This window comes from Pinus tabuliformis, chromosome 4_1 (assembly GCF_031772625.1).
Source record: "Pinus tabuliformis cultivar Carrire ecotype Pingquan chromosome 4_1, CPIR1, whole genome shotgun sequence".
Taxonomy (NCBI): Eukaryota; Viridiplantae; Streptophyta; class Pinopsida; order Pinales; family Pinaceae; genus Pinus; species Pinus tabuliformis.
In genome coordinates this window covers 458,793,127-458,799,817 of record NC_142303.1, presented here as the reverse complement: position 1 = coordinate 458,799,817, position 6,691 = coordinate 458,793,127, and the positions used below count along the sequence as shown (strand labels likewise).

The 6,691-nt window shown below is 39.1% G+C and overlaps 1 pseudogene across 1 annotated transcript; it reads left to right on the top strand.

Annotated features, from left to right (window-relative positions):
* Nucleotides 1-5,152: 5,152 nt before the first annotated feature.
* On the top strand, nucleotides 5,153-6,467 carry LOC149176393 (uncharacterized; annotated as a pseudogene). The gene is made up of 2 exons (XR_016258640.1): nucleotides 5,153-6,261; nucleotides 6,429-6,467. The product of XR_016258640.1 is annotated as an uncharacterized LOC149176393 (transcript).
* Nucleotides 6,468-6,691: the final 224 nt, after the last annotated feature.

The window sequence follows — 6,691 nt, the reverse complement described above, 5'->3', positions numbered from 1 at the left end:
ATCATATTCACTAATTAGCTCAGACCATCGTCTTTGCCTTGCATTTAAGTGATCTTGAGTGAATATGTGTTGTAACCCACAATGGTCAGTCCTAAGATCAAACTTCCTTCCTAGAAGGTAGTGTCTCCAAATCTTTAGTGCATAAACAATTGCTGCCATTTCTAGATCATGGGTTGCATAGTTTTCTTCGTGGGTTCTGAGTTTCCTTGATGCATAGGCTATTACTCTTCCTTCTTGCATCAACACACAACCCAATCCTTCTTTGGAGGCATCAGTGCAAACCAAAAATTCTTGTTCCATATCCGGCACCTTCAAAATTGGTGCTGTCGTTAATAACACCTTTAACCTTTGGAATGCCTCTTCACATTTTTCAGTCCAGATGAATTTATTGTTCTTTCTTTGGAGCTCAGTAATGGGGTTTTCTATTTTTGAAAACCCTTCGACAAATCTACGATAGTATCCTGCCATGCCCATGAAACTTCGTATTTCATGAACATTGGTTGGTGTTGGCCATTCCATGATGGCCTCGATCTTTACTGGGTCTACTGCAATACCCTCCCCAGAGATAATGTGTCCAAGATAATGAATCTTGGTTTGGTAAAAGGAAGACTTTGACAACTTCCGGTACAATTGGTTTTCTCTAAGACATTGAAGAACTATCCTCAAGTGTTCATCATGCTCTTCTGGGGTCTTTGAGTAGATCAAAATGTCAACGATAAAGACTTGTACAAACTTGTCTAAGTAATCCCGAAATATTCCGTTCATCAAACTCATGAAAACACCCGGGGCATTTGTCAGTCCAAAGGGTAAGATTACAAATTCATAAAGCCCAAATCTTGTCTTAAAGGCTGTCTTCGAAATATCTTCTTCTTTGATTCTCAACTGATGATATCCCGACCTCAGATCTATTTTTGAAAACACCGTTGCCCCTTTCATTTGATCAAATAAGTCATCTATCCTAGGCAAAGGGTATTGATTCTTTATAGTCACTTTATTCAACTGGCGGTAATCAATGCACAGTCGCCAAGACCCATCCTTCTTTTTAACAAAAATCACTGGGGCTCCCCATGGAGATGTGCTACGTTGTATGAACCCCAAGTCTAGTAGTTTCTTTAATTGGAACTGCAATTCCTTTAGCTCTGGAGCTGACATCCGATAAGGTGCCTTTTCAATAGGCTCCGAGCCTGGTTTAAGGTGGATGGTGAAATCAATTTCCCTCCTTGGGGGTAGCCCGGGTAGTTCTTCGGGAAATACATCCTTAAATTCAACAAGAATTGGTTGTTTATCAAGATCTTCAGAGTCACTCTTTTCGTTTAGAGTTACCACTGAGAACAATTGACAACCCTTTCACCTAAATTTCATTAGTTGCAAGGAGGAGATGAACCTCAAGGACACCCCTCGGTTCTTTCCCCTTAATGATTTTCATTGGCCGTCATCGTCCGTGAAATGTAGAACCTTGTCCTTGCAGTCTAGGAGTGCCTCATGTCGCTCCAACCAATCCATTCCTATAACTACGTCATAAACTCCTAGAATTGTCGAGTACAGGGATATCTTGGTCTTACATACACCCAGGTCCACCTCACAATCCTTTACCATTTTTCCTACAGTTCTTTTCATACCACATGCCATTTCTACATGTTTAAATTCATACTGTGGAGTTGCTTTATGTTTAATCATTGATAATGCATTTATAGAAATAAATGAATCAGTAGCCCCTGGATCTATTAAAATGACAAAACTCATACCATCAATATTACCTGAGGTTTCTAACACAGTGGACTGGTGTTTGACCTGGCGATTGTTCACCGCTGCATGGATGCGATGAGCCTTCCCCAGATCCCCCACTGTAGTTGCATTCTTAGTTGAGTTGATATTACCTGTCTTTTGAGGGCAATCCCTCTCGTAGTGAGGACCCCCACAATTCCAACACCCCTTCCTAGGTACTTGGCTCCTACTACCAACTGAACTGTGAGTTGGTCTAGAACTTTGCTGGAAAGAAGATCGGTGCTGAGGTGGTGTGACTTGGTGCTGTCGCATAGGCTGGTGCGGTTGTGGTTGACGAGTTTTTTGCGGTACCCTGCGCAAATGCTGAGCTGGATGCCTATATGGTGTTCTTTGATTTCTTCCTGACCACCTTTGATGATTTAGCACAGGACTCCCTTGCAAATTTCCACGTTCCATATTGTTTCTACCTGGTACTCCTGATTCTGTGGGCCTTGTTGACTTACTATGTGCACTGCTCATGCTCTCCTCCTCTGTAATGATTGCCCGCTGAACTGCCTCGTGCAAGGTGCGAGGCATTAAGATTCTAACCTTGTTCCGAATGTTAACATTTAATCGATACACAAATTTGTTCACCTTGAGCTTCTCTGTGTTTAGGTGAGGGGCATAACGAAGTAATTCCATGAAACGTGCCTCATACTCTGGTAGGGAGCGACTCCATTGCTTTAATGAATTGAATTCATTTAGTTGTCTCTCAAGGAACTCTTCTGACAGGTAACGCTCTCTAAATTTTTCTTCAAATAGCTCCCAAGTTACTTCTGATATATCCATCCCCAATTGGGTTAATAATGTCTTCCACCAAAGTAGTGCGTTCCCCTTTAGCTGGAATATACCCATCTTGGCCTTCATGTTTGAGGTGTAATCTCTAAGGGTAAAACACATAGCCATGTTTTCCAACCATGCCTCTACAGATTGACCATCAGTGGAACCCCAAAACTCTGGAAATTTTACCTTTTCCAAGTCTCGACATACATCATTTCTGGTGGTGTTTTGGGGTGTTTCATTTTGTATGATCGGTCCTCCATGCTCCCGTTCCAAACGGTTTATTAATGCCTCAGACATGTGTTGGAATGATCTCATTAAGTTCAACACTTCTCCCGCAGGTATCTGCTCTTGTGTTGAGATGTTTTCCCCCTCATTAGGTGGGGTGGTAGGAGTTGGCTGTTGTGGTGGTGCCATGTTGTGCCCTTTAGCTGCCCCACTCCTTCTGGTACCTCTCCTAACCATGGTTCACCTGCCACAGTTTAATACGATTTTTCCTTATAAAGTAAAAACCAATCAAAAATAAAAATAAAATAAAATTTATTTAATGAGATACGGAAAATTTGAGAAATGCTAAATTAAAATTCTCAAACTTCCCGAATCTTGATAAATACTCCATGAAGAAAACTTCATTATCACTCCTAACATATTTACCTTTCTAATCTTCATTATCACAACTTGCCTTTATAAATTTAAATAATACTGATATAAAACCTACTTTCCAATCATTTTAACTATTACAGAAAGCTCAAGTCAACTTTATTTACTTATATATATATATATATAGTTTTTTTTTTAGCTGTTCAAAAATGAAAAGGGCAACTCCATGAAGAAAACTTTAAATATAAAAATAATATCCTTACAAATTATTCAGAAAAGACAACTTTAAAAAAAAAAAAACATGAGAAATAAATACTCAAAAATATTAAATTAAAAATAAATAAATAAATATGAAAGTAAATACTACTTAAAAATAAAAATAAAAATTTATAAAGAATATAAATGAAAGTCCAATTTAAAAAGTAAAACTTTAAAGAATAAAGTTTTGATAAGTCTCCGCTTCAGGCTTCTAGATTATCCTAACTTCGTTTAAAATTTTAAAATAGAATTTGATAAAAATATTTTATTTATTAAAAGTCATAAAAATAGATTACAAACATGTGTTTTAATAATTATTTTTATATATTAAATGGAAAAATATTTATTCACTTATTCTTTGAAAATTTCGCAAACCTTAATAATCACATATATATATTTATATTATTATTATTTTTTTTGACCTTTTTATTAAAAATTATATAAGCACATATGTCTAGGACACAAGGGAGAGCTTCATCGCATGACTCTGAAAGAAGACTCGGTTTCTGTGTACCATTGACCGAGTTTCATTCCAGGAAAGAGGGTATTGTCATCTCCCTTTTTGTGCGCCGATTCTTAGTAGTTAAGAGGTCGAGTTATCTAGTTATGAAGGATGAGTTAGCTCTCATTGCCAGCCGAACAAAGCAACCTCCAAAATCTGTGCGTACCAACCTTCATAAGGGTTCGAACTGGAGTTTTGAGGGGTTAAAAGGCAACCCAGCTTGTGGTGGGTTTTGTAGCTGCCGAAACGGAGGAGGTATTTCTGGTTATCAGGCCACATGGAACAACTTGTGCACATGGAATTAATTTCTGAATATATGTCCACTGTTGTAGAGTTGACGTTCTTCACCAAATCATCTAATATACCCAGATATGTTGCAGGAGTATTACCAGTCATCTGCCTGAAGAAGGCATAGTCCATTTCAGAACAAAGCTTTGTGGTCTATTTATCCGTAGAAGAATTGTAGACGAGGACGTGTACCTGCTGAGTTATTAGCTCTCCACACACCATCACTTTAAATGTCTTCTGATCTGCGGGGTTAACCACAATGTTGAGACACGGCCGCATCCGCAATGGAGTGGTTTTGCCGGCCCATGTTTTTTTTTCCTCAGACGCAACTCCAGATTAAGGCTCGAGTTCACCTTTGTATCGGGCAGGAGTCGATGTTGCTTTGTCAATGGATTAACCACCGCCAATTTTGTAAATGTGTTGATCTCACCTGGAGTCAAATTAAATGAAGTACATCCATAGCACATTGTTCTCAAACTGTTTGATTAAATGCTTAACTGAAAAAGATGCAAAAATCAGTACTTCTTGGAGCCATTTCACAAGAAGGAATCTCACAATCGCGGATGGAAGAGGACTAGTTCTCTTATTCTTTTTGGCCGAGTTCTGTTCAGGATATGCTTATCAATTGAATTGTGGAGTTCGAGTTGTGTAGAAATGGACTGGTTCATTATTGAGATGCCGGCAGCTGAGTTTGTAAACTAGAAGAAATACGTTTTCTCTCTGTCCACGAGCAACATCATCAACTCTTGATAAAACGAGTTCTGGACAACATACCCTAAAATGGGGCGTATTTTATTTTGGGCTGAGCATATGAGTTTGTTTCCTTTTGCTGTGCGTACAAGGCAAAACCGTGAAGTCCTTTCTCAGTAAATATTCGTTGGAATGAGTAAAAATACAGGGCAAAACGAAGTTCTCGGGTGCTTTTGACAACCAGACCAGTTCAATTCCTCGTACTAAATAATTATTATTAGTATCATTATTTCAGATTCTTTTCATTTATTTTCAATGAGGGCAGGGAAATTGCTCTGGGAAGGCTGTAGCTGGAACACCTTGGGAGGAAGCACGTCTGCTACTTATTACAGGCTTAAGGGCTTCAAGGGGAAGATTAGCTTCTGCCATTGCACGCACTCTCAAATGGAGCAGTACAGAGTGGAGTCTGCTAAATGTAGGGAAGCTATCATCTCTAATCCGGCGGAGTTAGAGAAGAAAAAGATCGCCATTAAAGCTGCTGGTCCTTCTAAACTACAGGTAATTGCAGACTTTGACATGACACTTACAAAGTACTGGGTTGATGAGAAGCGGGGACAGAGGCACTCATGCCCTCTTGAAGCAAGGAAAACCTGAGTATGATCTCAAGCGGAGAGAAGTACATGATTATTATTACCCATTAGAAATCTGTCCTACAATTCCAGTTGATGAGAAGACAAAGCTCATGGAAGAGTGGTGGGAGAAGACTCATGCACTTCTTATTGAGGGTGGTCTGACCTATGCAGCCATCAGGAACTCAGTTGCAAATTCTGTAATTGATTTTCGAGATTATGTGATCCAGTTGTTTGAGATTCTTGAGACATTATTGAAGAGGTTATGCGGCAGAAACTTAAAAGAAATTTCAAGAATATAGAGGTGGTTTCAAATCGTATGGTCTTCGATGACAATGGAAATCTCACTGGGTTTAGAGGCAAGACAATTCACGTCTTAAATAAGAATGAACATGCCCTTGAAATGGCTGCCCCCATTCATGAAAACTTGGGCAGCAGTGATGTGCCTGATGACAGTGGTGCTTCTGGTGTGAGGAATAGAACAAATGTCCTGCTACTCGGGGATCACATTGGAGATCTTGGCATGTCTGATGGCTTGGAATTTGAGAATCGTATCTCAATTGCATTTTTGAATGACAACGTTGAGGAATGGATGGAAACTTACAAGCAGGCTTTCGACATTGTCTTACCGAATGATGCCTCCATGCGGGAAGTAGTGGATCTTGTTCATGAATTATTTTCGTAAATTCACTGGGAATTTCAGCTTGCACAGTCTGCAAACCAAGTGAAGATCTATTTGTCAAATCTCAGGTGAGGCTTTTTGTGAGCTAGGTCATGGCAGCCAGAATGAGAAATTCCTACACTGAAATCAATTATATGTTACTGTTTGAGGTTAGGTCTATATATAGCAGTTGAATCTCTGACGTCAATGTTCACCCATGCCTTCCATTTTAATTCCCACCCTATTGCAATTTCAGATTGGCAATGTTGAAAACTAACCTGGACCGTGGACTCGATGGAGTTAAACATTATTGCAACAAATGTTGAGGATACATTAGGAAGGGTACTTTTTTACGAGAATGTCTTGTGAACATGCCATTTTTTTTTTTTTTTTTTGAAACTTGAGTAATTTGATTTTAGAGAAATCCCCACATAGCAAACAAAACTAGTTATGCATGCATGGGCCCATAGGCCTCAAGGGTTCAACTTGTGCTCTGATACCAAATGTAAGGACCACATT